The sequence below is a fragment of the Schistocerca nitens genome, chromosome 11 (assembly GCF_023898315.1).
Source record: "Schistocerca nitens isolate TAMUIC-IGC-003100 chromosome 11, iqSchNite1.1, whole genome shotgun sequence".
Lineage (NCBI taxonomy): Eukaryota > Metazoa > Arthropoda > Insecta > Orthoptera > Acrididae > Schistocerca > Schistocerca nitens.
This window is the reverse complement of record NC_064624.1, coordinates 21,481,480-21,496,599: the sequence shown is the minus strand read 5'-3', so window position 1 is coordinate 21,496,599 and position 15,120 is coordinate 21,481,480. Positions and strand designations below refer to the sequence as shown.

The 15,120-nt window shown below is 41.0% G+C and overlaps 1 long non-coding RNA gene across 1 annotated transcript in view; it reads right to left on the bottom strand.

Moving 5' to 3' along the window:
* Window positions 1-5,797, bottom strand: part of LOC126213097 (uncharacterized) — a 35,290-nt gene extending 29,493 nt beyond the window's left edge. The window contains exon 1 of the long non-coding RNA XR_007541068.1: window positions 5,735-5,797. This is a non-coding gene — a long non-coding RNA (uncharacterized LOC126213097). The remainder of the gene's footprint in view (window positions 1-5,734) is intronic.
* Between the last annotated feature and the right edge of the window lie 9,323 nt (window positions 5,798-15,120).

Here is a 15,120-nt window from a genome sequence, read left to right as displayed (position 1 = left end):
TGATGCACTGTAAAGCCTGTCACACAGCATAGAAGGTAAGAAGACACAGTGCTGCCAATCTACTACCAATTCACACGGGTCCATAGTGTACCCTATAGCAAACAGAAAGTGAGATACCAACTGACCTGAATTAGGAGTTAACATAAGACTAATTTCAATTAAAATCAGTGGCTTAACAGAAAGGTTAATTTTCTTCTACCATAAAACAAAGAATAAAAATAGTCATCTACAAGCATCACGGCAGTAAAAATTTTCCTCAGGATGGATGTATTTATGTGTGACATAATGTGGAATTCACAAACTGATTTAGTAACTGATTTGAAATTTTATTTTTCCCAGAGCATTTTAATGCACTGGAGGCCACTGACGCCAATCATTTTTGGACTGGTTGCATACCAGTCTCTTCACACCAGGTCTGTTGGGTGCTATGAAGGTCACAACTGTTGCTGTGGCAGAACACTGACATTTCCTTGAAAGTGAAGGTTTCATTCTTATTTTTGCCCTCGCTAGTTTCAACACTATCTGATTTTTAACAATTAAAATCTTAATTTCAACATAAGATGAATAAAAGCCAGTTGTCATGTCATTTCCTTTTTTCATTTATTATTAATACAACAACATACCAGTCATCGTACAGAGCAATAAGTTAAGTCTTCATGAATTTCCTTCTTTTCCTTGTAGTACATTTACTAAATTTAGCATATGCTGCTCTATTTAAAAGGTTTAATTTCACATTTTTGTAAGAAAAAATATCCTTCAGCCTGTAGTGCAGAATTGCTCACTGAACAGCTAGCTAATTAATGCATCAATACCCATTTGTGACACATCAGGAGGGTAACAAGTTGGGTACCTGGAATTCTATCTGCTTTTATAGTTTGCTTCTCAGTTGGTCTTACTAGGATGATTAGGATGTGTGCATCCTGTATGTGGATGCACGAGGAGTTGGCTGTGGTCCGCGAACAGCTTGAGGCACTTCTGGCTACAATCGGTCACCTTCAGACTGCTGCCTCAGGGTACAGTGGTAGTGGAGAATCTGGCGTGTTGTATGGGACACCTAGGTGTCACTTGTTCTGCCCATGGGCTCTGCTAACCAGGCACCTCCTAGTGTACATGATGCGGTGGATTCAGCCTCACCGCAGGGTGAGTATAGGGAGGTAATGCATTTGCATCAGTCAAGGTGGAGAGCCAATGAGGAGACTGGTCGCTTGGCCTCACCCATTCGCCCTTTAAGTAAATATGTGGCTGCTGCTTCAGTAGGATATGGGCAGGCACACAGGAGTAGGGGTTTACTACTTATTGGGAACTCCAAAATTAGGTGTGTTGTGGAGCCCCTTAGACAGACACTGTTCAGGGCTGGAAAGAAAGACAATGTGCATTCGGTAGTGTCTCGATGAGCCTCATCCAAGATGTGGAGGCAGCTCTGCCTGCAGGTATCGAGCATGCAGGGTGCGGTAGTCTGCAAGTTGTGGCTCACATCGGCACCAATGATTTCTGTCGCCATCCTCAGTTCATACAGGTGGCAGGGGAGGGGAGGAGGAGGAGGAGGAGGAGGAGGAGGAGGAGGAGGAGGAGGAAGAAGTGGTGGTGGTGAAGACTGCTAGCCTCGGTGTGGGGTGCAGGCAGAGCTCGCAATTTGCAGCATTGTTCCCAGGGGTGATTGGGTCCTTTGGTTTGGAGCTGAGTGGAGGGTCTCAACCAAAGGCTTCGTTGATTCTGTGATTGTCTTGACTGCAGATTTCTAGACTTGCATTATCTGGTGGGGATTTGTAAGACTCCCTTTGTCAGGTCAGGGGGTGGACTACATGAAGGTTAGGTTAGTGTTGTTTAACGTCCCGTCAACAACGAGGTCATTAGAGACGGAGCGCAAGCTCGGGTTAGGGAAGGATGGGGAAGGAAATCGGCCATGCCCTTTCAAAGGAACCATCCCGGCATTTGCCTGAAACGATTTAGGGAAATCATGGAAAACCTAAATCAGGATGGCTGGAGACGGGACTGAACCGTCGTCCTCCCGAATGCGAGTCCAGTGTGCTAACCACTGCGCCACCTCGCTCGGTGGACTACATGAAGGAAGCAGCTACTCAGGTAGCAGAGTGCTTATGAAGTGCTTATGAAGTGCACATGAGGGTTTTTTAGACTAGACAGTAGTTTGAAGTACTCTGAAGAACACTCCCCAGTCAATACGCAGCAAAGGATGTCAGACCACTTTAGGTCTAAAGAAACTTCGACTGTCACAATTTTATCAGTAAACTGTCAAAGAATTCATAACAAAATTTCTTGAATTTCCTGCCCTACAGGAAAGCTCTCATGCTCAAAGTATTCTTGAGACCAACAGCTCACTGAAACCTAAATTGGAAAGATCTGAGAGATTTAGAAAGTCAGGGAACATATGTCGTAAAGACAGATTAGACTCCAAGGCAGGGGGAGTGTTCACTGCAGCTGACAAAAATATTACCTCTATTGAGGTTGAAGTGGAATGTGACAGTGAAGTTATCTGGTCCCGTATAACAGATGGATGTTTTTAGTGGTGACCCGATTCCACTGTGACAGTTCTTAAACCTTCAAAGAAAGACCACAGTCAGTTGCGCATAAATTCCCAGACCATGCAATACTAGTTGGAGATGACTTTCACCTATTGAGTATAGACTGGTATATCTACGGATCATTGCAGAGGATACTGACAGACAGAGGGCCAAAATAATTTTGAAAACATTTTCTGAAAACTCTTTTGAGCAGTTAGCTTGGCAGCCCATACACAATGGAAATATCTTAGATCTTGTAGCTACGAACATGCCAGATGTTACTGACAATATCAGTATAGAAATGGGGATTATCAATCATAACTAGCAATTAACCATGGTTATGAAAGATATTACATCAAGTAAGAAGGCTAGGAGAGTGTTTCTCGTAGATAAGAGTAGATAAGCAGTTGTTAGCATCTCACTTGGCCAGTGAATTAACGTCACTTAGTTCCAGTAAGATGCAAGTAGAGGAGTTACAGGTAAAGTTTAAACAGATTGTAAATCACGGTCTGGAGAGTTATGCATCTTGTAAGTGGATAAAGGATGGAAAAGCCTCTCCATGGTTTAATAATGAAATTTGGAAGATGCTGAGGAAGCAGAGGTTATAGCACCCTCAGTTCGAAAGAGACCGAAAAAATGACAACAACAAAAGGTTGATAGAGATTTGTATGTTTGCGAAAAGATCTATGCGCAAAGCATACAATGACTACCACCGTGTTACCTTAGCAAAAGATCTTGCAGAGAACCTGAGAAAATTCTGGTCCTATGTAAAATCCCTAAGTGCGTCTTATGCTTCTGCTCAGTCCTTTGTTGAACAGTCAGGTGTGACAGTTGAAGACAGAAAACGAAAGCCAAAGATTTAAATTTCATATCCAAGAAATCATTCACGCAGCAAAATCATACAAATATACAGTCATATGACCATCAGACAGGCTCCTGGCACAGAGAAACAACTGAAAGATTTAAAAGCAAATAAGGAACTAGGTCCGGATGAACTCCCAATTTGGTTTTACAAAGAATACTCCACAGCATTATCCCTTATTTAGCTTGCATTTATTGTGAATCTCTCGTCCAGCACAAAGTCCCAAGTAGCAGAAGGGTAAAGGAACACGCCTGCAAAATTACAGACAAATATCAGTAACTTCAGTTTGTTGCAGAATCCTTGAACATATTCCCAGTATGAATATAATAAATTTTCTTGAGACTGAGAAGATTATGTCCACAAATCAGCTTGGGAGAGCATTGCTCGTGTGAAACTCAGATCAACCTTTTCTCACATGATATACTGTGAACTACATGTGAAGGGCAACAGGCAGAGTCCATAGATTTCTGGAACACATTTGACACGGTGCCCAACTGCAGGCTCTGAACGAAGATACAAGCATATGGAATAAGTTCACACATATGTGAATAGCTCGAAGACTTCTTACGTAATAGAACCCAGTATCAGGGGCAATGGTATCATCAGGAGTGCTCCAGGTATGTGTGATAAGATCACTGTTGTTCTCTATATACAGATAAATGATTTAGAGGACAGGATGGGCAGCAATCTGGGGTTGTTTGCTGATGATGCTGTAGTGCATGGTGCTGTACTAATTGAAAGTTGTCAACTGAAAACTTCACTATTATACGAGATAGGAAATTTAGAATGAGCTGAGTGGAATAATCTGAAGCAGTGACACCACTCACCGGAAAGCACTCATTCCATTCTCTGTGAGAAGATATTTTGATTCACTGGAAAATAATTCAATTAAAATATATACGTACTTAAAGTTTGAAACCAGGCACACTATTATCTTTTGTGTCATAATATCTGTTTACTTCTGAAGTTCACCTGTGTAATAGACATTACTTTTGTGGACTGAATGGCATCCTTTATTAATATGTAAAGTAATTAATTAAAAACTTAATAAAATTAACATAAGGCATTATACAATTAAATATGACTGCCAAACTTCTAGCTGGGGTGTTCCTAACATGGATGAATAAAGTGGTTGCATGAATTTTTCTAATGTAATAATCCACAACATATTTCATAAACCCAATTTTGGTATGAGTATACAGCCCATCCAAAGTAGTAAAACTGAACCTAGTCATTTTCAAATAATTACAGGATTCCGAAAGCAGCAAAAATCTTTACACCACCCTTTATAAGACCAATCCTACCCAAAGTAGTCAGTCAGTGGCAATCTCTCACATGATTAACCTATCTGCATTCATATTATCAAAAGTCAGTCCACCTAACATCTTCATTAACATCTTTCTTTTCTTTTTCTACAGTCTTTGCAGTGACATGCATTACCTTTAACTTTTTGGAAACATTCAGTAGGCAGCATATTGGTTGTGTAGTTGTGTCAACATTATGAAAGACAGTGTACATGGGTTACATTCCTGGAAACTGGATGTATCAAACTGTAAGCACCAGGAATACTGTGGTTATGTTAATACGTCACTCTTCATCTGATGAAATGCTCTGTGTTTACATCAACACTGTCACACTACTGTTTCGGATTGTGGTTTTTTTTACCGGTAATAAACATTTATCAAAGATCTGAGAGTGGTCATCAATTTGACTTCAAGGAATATATACTCAAAATCAATTATAGTATTTATTTTGGCATACATTACAGTACAACTTTCCACAGAACTGGTGTTCACTAATAGTGCGATCTTCTGTCAATGAGAGAGCAAATGCAGAATACAAAATTGCAGCTAAGCAATGTCCCGAGATGGTTGTCACAGCAACTGGAAACTGTGTCACAAACAAAATTTAGTTTCTGTGTCATTATCAAAAAATAGGAAATGCAAGTTATTATCCATTTCTGAGCAGATGGCTTCAAGCATTTCTTTTTGTGCTATACAGTTCTGTTTCTTTTATTTCTAATCACATTTTTTCAAGATTCTAAACAATACATGATCACAATAATATCTTTGTAGTATTTGCTTTCAATTCAGCACATTACGGTCATAAATGCATTTTTCTTTGTAGTAGCATACACACAGTGAGCAATATGTGGAAATGTAACATAAGAATGATAAGGACAGGACATGAACAACTGACTTTTGCTTTTGTTGATATATATTGTTAACTGTTCACAAACTGTGCTCTGAGTTGTTGCTTCAGATCATCATACGTGTTTGTATTACATCTGAACAATCTATCATATAATTATCATTAATTTTTTGATAAAAACTTTAATTTTTTTATCACTTACCTACAGCAGTAAAGGTTCACTATTCACTGTCAACATTTTTAGTTGTTGGTATTAATGTACGGGGACTATAAACAGAAAGCAGGAATGACGTGACAGCTAGCTTAAATTCATCTTACATTTAAAATAATATTTTAATTGTTATGTCTACCACAGTTTTGAAACTAGTAGAGGTGACAAAAAGAATGAAATCTTCACCTCTCAAGAAAACGATCAGTGTTACGCCCACCAAACAGTAGTCACTTTCCTGGCACCTGACAGGGCCGATGGGTGAACACTGTCACACAGCCGGTACGAGAATGGTTGGCCTCAGTGGCATCTAGTACTTCGTAATAAAGGGTGTAAAACAGGATCACACTAGTCCAGCCCATCAACACAGAAATGCTGTTATTACTAGACCAAATGGTTAGTGGTTTTTGTTTTACTTAAATGTTTGACAGTTGGAAACAATAGGAAAAATTATATGGATCTTAGTGCAGCTAGAAAGACTACCTTAATCACAACACATTTCTCATATAGACATAAAATCATGTTAATACTGATAAACAAATATGCTTTCAGTTTTTGTCTTATCCTTGTCTGGAGATGCAATTTTCAGCTCCTTAGTGACTCACTGATGGAGAATATCCGGGAAGATGCAGCTAGGATGGGCATCAACTCTGATTGGACAACAATTTCCCTGGATAGAAATAATTGGAAGAGGCTCGTAGAGCAGGTGTATGGTCGATAAGGCCTTAGCCACGTGTAAAGTAAAAGTAAAAAGTAAAGTGACTCACTGAACATCCCTCAGAAAAGTCTAATACATTCGAACTGTGGCATCTCAACTCTTGTTTGTATTATCTCCATTCACTAATACTACTTTGACCGAGCGAGGTGGCGCAGTGGTTAGCACACTGGACTCGCATTCGGGAGGACGACGGTTCAATCCCGTCTCCAACCATCCTGATTTAGGTTTTCCGTGATCTCCCTAAATCGTTTCAGGCAAATGCCGGGATGGTTCCTTTGAAAGGGCACGGCCGATTTACTTCCCAATCCTTCCCTAACCCGAGCTTGGGCTCCGTCTCTAATGACCTCGTTGTCGACGAGACGTTAAACACTAACCACCTACTACTTTGACATGCATGTAGAAATGCAAGTGTCAGTTGTGAAAAGCTTAAAACGCTGTAGGAGGGAAAAATAACATTGCAGATCAGTTACTAGATCCATTTACAACTCCGCATCATGCCATACAAAAATGTGCACATCAGGAGCAATGTTTTTACTGGCTGTGATTCTTGTGAATTGCTCTTTTCCTTCCTTGTTTTACGGTGTAGACATATAGTTGTAAACATATAGTACGTTGACAGCACTGTCTCTCCTTTCCTGTTATGCTGTGTGACACTTTACAGTTCAGCATATCAAAAGGCAAGGGATCTTGCAACTTATGCCACTGAATATGTGAGAATATACACTCCTGGAAATGGAAAAAAGAACACATTGACACCGGTGTGTCAGACCCACCATACTTGCTCCGGACACTGCGAGAGGGCTGTACAAGCAATGATCACACGCACGGCACAGCGGACACACCAGGACCCGCGGTGTTGGCCGTCGAATGCATTTGTGCACCGCCGCCGTCAGTGTCAGCCAGTTTGCCGTGGCATACGGAGCTCCATCGCAGTCTTTAACACTGGTAGCATGCCGCGACAGCGTGGATGTGAACCGTATGTGCAGTTGACGGACTTTGAGCGAGGGCGTATAGTGGGCATGAGGGAGGCCGGGTGGACGTACCGCCGAATTGCTCAACACGTGGGGCGTGAGGTCTCCACAGTACATCGATGTTGTCGCCAGTGGTCGGCGGAAGGTGCACGTGCCCGTCGACCTGGGACCGGACCGCAGCGACGCACGGATGCACGCCAAGACCGTAGGATCCTACGCAGTGCTGTAGGGGACCGCACCGCCACTTCCCAGCAAATTAGGGACACTGTTGCTCCTGGGGTATCGGCGAGGACCATTCGCAACCGTCTCCATGAAGCTGGGCTACGGTCCCGCACACCGTTAGGCCGTCTTCCGCTCACGCCCCAACATCGTGCAGCCCGCCTCCAGTGGTGTCGCGACAGGCGTGAATGGAGGGACGAATGGAGACGTGTCGTCTTCAGCGATGAGAGTCGCTTCTACCTTGGTGCCAATGATGGTCGTATGCGTGTTTGGCGCCGTGCAGGTGAGCGCCACAATCAGGACTGCATACGACCGAGGCACACAGGGCCAACACCCGGCATCATGGTGTGGGGAGCGATCTCCTACACTGGCCGTACACCACTGGTGATCGTCGAGGGGACACTGAATAGTGCACGGTACATCCAAACCGTCATCGAACCCATCGTTCTACCATTCCTAGACCAGCAAGGGAACTTGCTGTTCCAACAGGACAATGCACGTCCGCATGTATCCCGTGCCACCCAACGTGCTCTAGAAGGTGTAAGTCAACTACCCTGGCCAGCAAGATCTCCGGATCTGCCCCCCATTGAGCATGTTTGGGACTGGATGAAGCGTCGTCTCACGCGGTCTGAACGTCCAGCACGAACGCTGGTCCAACTGAGGCGCCAGGTGGAAATGGCATGGCAAGCCGTTCCACAGGACTACATCCAGCATCTCTACGATCGTCTCCATGGGAGAATAGCAGCCTGCATTGCTGCGAAAGGTGGATATACACTGTACTAGTGCCGACATTGTGCATGCTCTGTTGCCTGTGTTTATGTGCCTGTGGTTCTGTCAGTGTGATCATGTGATGTATCTGACCCCAGGAATGTGTCAATAAAGTTTCCCCTTCCTGGGACAACGAATTCACGGTGTTCTTATTTCAATTTCCAGGAGTGTATGTGTGGTGCAGGCAGGAGCAGGAAAATACAATGATGGTGAAGAGAAGTGGTGAGATTAGTTTGAAGATCCAGACTTAGCTTGCGGAGATGATAGTTGCATTTGTGGTGTGTGTGTGTGTGTGTGTGTGTGTGTGTGTGTGTGTGTGTGTGTGTGTGTGTGTGTGTGTGTGTGTGTGTGTGCGCGCGCGCACGCGCCATCACATATCTCTTTTGTGTATCCGGAGGTGGACTCCCTAAAAAAATTTAATTTAGTATTAGATACACGTCAATCGAAAATAAATATGAAATTAGACTTTATTACAATTCATATAACACTGTTTCCTGATTACATAAACACTGCATTGGATTTCTCAAATTTAAAGAACTTTTTTATGAATTATATAACATAGAATGCATTATTAATCATGTACAAACAAAATCAGAAAGACATAACTTGAACAAATCATACTACATTCCAAATTTTTCTGCCTTAAAAATTAAGTAGGACAATAACACGATAATTACACAAAATTTTTTTCTTCTTACTTTCAAATAACATGTTATTATCTCTTAGGAATCTTTATTACTTCCAAGCAAGTTAAAAGATTTCAGTGCTAGTTCTATTTCACACATTTCTGTACTACAGAAAAATTCATCAGATCATAATGTGGGTCACATTTTCTTCTTATATTATGGTTGTGGTACATTTGATTGTGAGAAAGTTACGATTGAAGAGAGAGAATGTATGGTTGTGGTCAATGTCCCCACTTTCTTAAAAAGGCTAAGACAGGAGATTTCTCGGGTGACGAGACACATGTAACTCTTTAATAATCTCATTTTGGGTGTAGACATTTTTCATTGCCCATTAACAGCCTTAGAAAACATTCACAAATCCACAAGTAAATGAAAATATTTCATTCATATTAGGAATTATTCTGATGGCAAGTGTTGCAGAGCACATACTTTTAATTTTCTAAATTAGGAGCATGTGCAACTCCCAATTTTGCTACAATCAACACAACACATCACTATTATCCACCTATACTATACAGCTTGATAATGGCATCCCCTTGGGGATAATATTCTGGAGGAGAAATGCTTTCCCTTTTGGATATCCCAGTTGGTGAATACTAAGGAGGAGGTCACCAGAAAAACATTTCAATTTTGTAATGGAGGGAAGTTGGAGGGGAGGGGGCAGGGGTAACATTATAAAGGCAGAACAATTTTTGACAACAGCATGCAGAGCCAAATGGATGTAGATTGCAGCAGTTATACGAAAACAAAAAGATCTGTACAGAAAAGAAAAACAAGAAGAGCTGCACCAAATAAGTCTTGGCCTACAAAGTAACCACTGTTAGCTACAACACACTTCTGACATCAGTTGTAAAGCTGTTGGAAACTGGCAACAAATTTTCTTGTGCAATCGCTCAAAGCACTGTGGTCACACACCATTGCATATCTGTGGTATAGCAGGTGATGAGACCTGGTGCTACCAATAAGATCCTGAGACCGAGTGACAGTCCGTGGCACATTGTTTGTTGTCTTCCCCACCTCCCAAAAAGAGTCTTCTGTCAAAATCCAAGATTAAAGGATGTCGATTGCTTTTTTCAAAAGCAAAGTCTTGATCTATCATGAATTTCTATCTGAGGGAGGAGAGGGAAATGTCTGTCGCTCAGTCTCCGGATCGTACTGGTAGCACCCGGTCTCACCTCCTGTAATGATGTGATAAATCCAACAACGCATGACCACGTTACTTAAAACTATTCCACAATAAGTGTTTATGAACAGTTTTCAATAGCTTTACAATTAGTGTCACAAATGTGTTGTAGCTAATGGTGATTACTTTGTAACTCACATTTTCTTTATTTTCTGAGACCATTCATCGAACTTTTTGGATGTACCTTGCATATTTCGGAGTATAATAGCACACTGTAATGCATAATGGTGATTGGTCTTCATTATCATGTTCTTGTGTTTATAAAGATGGTTTATGCCACCTTACCTTATGTAAATTGCCTTTCAAAAGAGCTGCCCTGTCTTTCATTTTCTTGTACTTCTCAACAAATCGTTCAATCTGCCATTAGAACAAAACAAGAAAGAAAATTGTTGTGAACAAAACCACAGGAATTTGCCTAAGTATTCTATCTATAGTAAAATTAACTTGAGGAAGCTGCTTGGTCCAAAACTACTTGTAACCACCTGTCAAAAGCCCGAATAGCCATCTTTCACAGTGAGGACATGCATGGAGAGTGTCAGTGAGGTTCCAGAAGGTACCAACAGGGATGTGGACCCACTCCAGTTCCACTATCGTGGCCAAGTGTGCTATGTTTCACAACCGAGGGCCAAAGATTCGTGGCAAAAACAGTATCAAAGTAGTCACCGCATATTCTCAACCGGGTTTTGAATTCAGCCTTAGGGTAGAGGAGGGGGCAGGGAGGGGGTAGGGGGAGGCAGGGGAGCATGAGCACAGTGAACTTCCTCTGGTGCTCGTGGTACCACACACTTACACTATGAAGTGTGTGACATACTCCATTGTTCTGCTGGTAGACGCTATCTTGCCAAGGGAAAATAAATTGCACGTATGAGTGGATGTGGTCCCCAAGGATTGATGCTTACTTGTGTTGAACCACTGTGCTTTCCAGAATGATGAAATCACCCAGGGAAGACCACAAAAATATTCACAACACCATAAACCCCCTCCACCGGCCTGAACCCTTCAACAATTGTTGCAGTGCCATACATACCAAAAGCCGTCTGTCTGATGGAGCATAAAACACGATTCATTTGAAAAGGCCATCTTTTGCCACTCAGTGGCATGCAAATTCCTGCCTTTCTCAATGATGGACAGCAACCAGAATATGTGCATGAACCAAACCATTGCTGCAGAGGCCCATATGCATCAACATTTGTTGAACGGTCATTGAGGAGACACGGTTGGTAGCCCCTTGGTTCATCTGGCCGGTCAGTTGCTCAACAGTTGGTTATTGGTATACTTTCACCACGGTGGCATGTGAACAGTTTACAATCTTAGCCTTTTTGGAAATGCTTCTACACTTGGCCCAAAAACCAATGATGTCTGATAAATAGCTCTGTTTCAGCATTACGACAACATCTGCACTCTTTTCTGCATCACCCCTCGACCCACTTTATATATACTCCAATGCTAATGCTGGCACCTGCCGTCTGTGAGCGGTTACTGCATGTTGATATGAAACATAGGCAGTGCTCACATTAATGTGACTGAACTGTGTATAAAATTACAAAGAGACAGATGGGGTGGGCAGTACTTACCTTTATAAGGTGGAATTTCAAGTACTGCTAATGGACACTTGTAAGTGCATGGGGTGAAAAAAAAATCGAATTCATCAGTTTCCTGATGTCTGAGGGACCTCTTCCAATCATCCCCAAGCTATCAATCTTTCCTCCTTGGGGAACAAACAAAGTTATGAGATATCTCCCTTCCTCATTCCCCCTCATTTTGTGTGTGACAATCAGCAGCACTGGCAATTTCACCTCCTAAATATAAGTAGTGGTCGGCCATAGTGTATCACTGGAATTATATATTTTTCTGCTAGCAAAAGTTACACCCCATACAGAATTGCAGTCAAATAGCATTAGATATAACTTTTCTTTACCAAGCAGCTGTAGATACTGGCATACACAGTGAGGTATAACAACGCCATTTTTCAGGTTCTTTCCAATGAAGAAAGTGCAGAAGCAGGAATAGTAACTGAAATTAAATGGAAAGAATGAAAGGAAAAACAAGTGCTCTTACTGAGTTGTTCACCTCCTCCTTGCTCCAGGAACGCTTGAGAACTTTTTCTATTTAATTTCAGTATGCATTGTTTCATCCAACCTGTCTTCTCTTTTCAAATAAGGAAAATCCAGGATGGAATATAACAATATTATGGAAATAAAAGTCACCACTCACTGTATGGTAGAGATGCTGAGTCACAGATAGGCACAACAGAAAGACTGTCACAAATAAGAAGCTTCCGGCCAGTAAGGCCTTACTGACCAAACCTTCTTTTTTGTGACAGGCTTTTAGTTGTGCCTATCTATGACTTAGCATCTCTGCTTTATAGTGAGTGGTAACTTTCCTTTTCATAATATTGTTACTTTCTTCTCTTTTGGCAGATTAATATAACTCCAGTTTCAAAATAAAATTATGTTTTCCATGACTAGGTTTTCCTCGTCTGTGTTAATGTCTTCCTTGATGCTTGGTAAGCAGTTTCTATCAATATTTGATATAACACTTATATGTTTGCCAACACAGGAGATTTCAAAATACAGGGTGTACATAAAGTCTAGGAACAGATTCAATTATTTATTGCACAGAAACCAAACACTGTACAGATATCACACATATGTCATTTCGAAGAGAAACACTGAAAGTTTTTTTTCCCCCTATGTTTAGAACCAAGTACGGTAAGAAGCCAACAACAAGAAAGGCCATGTACCACTGCCACAATAAATTCATTATGACAGGTAGCTTGTGCCTGGCGAAGAGAAGCGGACATCCTAGTGTGAGTGCAGTGAATGTGGAGCACTTACGAGAGATATTCATAAGGAGTCCAAGGAAATCGGCGCATCGTGCATCCTGTGAACTGGAAATGACTCCAATGACAGCGTGGAAAGTCCTGCTACAGAAGCTGTCTATGAAACCATTAAAATTGGGGCTAGTGCAGAAGCTCAATGGCAACGACAAAGACAATCATTCTGAGATTTGTTCACAGTTGTAACCAGTGAATTGGGTGGGTATGGCATTGTTGAACACTTCATTTTTAGCGACCAAGTAACTTTTCACAGTACTGTGAAAGTGAACAGGCACAACTGTCGAATCTACGGTATGAAGCATCCACACAAATGCACTGAATTTGAGCGTATTCCCCAAACACAGGTGTCAATGCTAAGGAAAAGGTAATGTGGGTTAGAGGGCAGAAGGAAGAAGTAGTAAACCAGTTCATTCAGAAACTCGGAGATATTAAGTGGGACTGTATATATAACTGTCAAGTGGGAATAAATAAAACTGAAACTGCTTTTAAGAACTTCATTAAAAATTATTTAGATTTGTGGTATTCTTGTTCTCCTCTTATAAAAATCAATCTTAAAAGCCAACCTATAAAGAAAAACATTAAGTGGTACACAGATAAACTTACCAATATGAGGGAAAATATGTTATCGTTGTACCACATGTATAAAAATTCTCATAAAGATGGAACAGAGCAGAAAGATGATTTGTACAAAGCATATCTTGAATGTAAGAGAACCTACAGAACTAAGCTTAGAATGGCAAAAAGAACAGCATACGAAAGATACATTGAAGGGGCTGCTAATAAGTGCAAAGCTGCATGGAATGCTGTTGCACAAGAGCATTGCAGGAATGATGAACATCGCACGGCTCTTGACCCGGATAAAGTTAATCATTTTTTCATGGACTCTGTAAGTTATATTAGGAACAAAATTGAAACAACAATCACTAATGCAAGTGATCTACTTAAGCAACAACAACCTGCAAACAATACATTTAAATGGAGGACAATCGCACCCACTGAGATTACAAAGGTAGTGGCAAAGTTCTCAAACTCCAAGAGCATGGACTGCTCTTGGTTGTCCAATTACAAAATTAAAAAAACAGTGCATATAATTAGTGAACCATTGGCCTTTCTGTTTAATAGGTGTCAAAAGTTTGGAGTCTATCTTACAACTCTAAAAATATCGAAAGTTATCCCAGTGTATAAAAAAGGGGACAAACATGATCTCAAAAATTACCGACCAGTTTCAATAGTTCCCATTTTCTTGAAAATACTTGAATCTCTTATTTATAACCAACTGAACCACTACTTTGAGTCGCATAACTTACTCTCTAATAGTCAATTTGGTTTCCGCAAGGGAAAAAATATCACCACTGCTGTTCTTTCAATTGTGAATGAAGTAATAACAACCTTTGAGAATAAAAATAAAGCCTCACTTCTTTTATGTGATTTAAGTAAGGCATTAGACTGGATTTCTCATGATATCTTAATTGCTAAACTCAAATTCTATGGCATACAAGATTCTGCATTGGCAGTAATTGAATCGTACCTAAAAATTGGAAGCAGTTTGCCTATGTCAGAAACACAGACTCACAATTGCTAGAAGTTAAGACAGGTTCTGTCCTTAGGCCCTTCCTTTTTATAACTTCAGTCAATGATTTACCTCATTGTCTCCCCACTTTTGTTATTTGGTTATGCTGATGCAGCAACCTTGCTTGCTCAGCACGAGAACATATCAGTTCTGCAAGATATGATGCAAGATGGCATGGAAGCAGGACTAAATTTGTTCTCACCAAATACACTGCTTTGCAATCCTTATAAAAACCAACAGATTATACTGGGATTGTCAAAAGAGGTATAGGAGAAAGCAGTTAAAATTCTAGGAATTCATGTAGACTTTAAGTTAATGTGGGAAACACACATCAACCGTACCTGCACACAATCGTCTCGAGTTACGTATTTAATGTGGAAACTGAGGAGCCCGGTGACAAAAGAATATTTAAGAGTTTATTTTTTT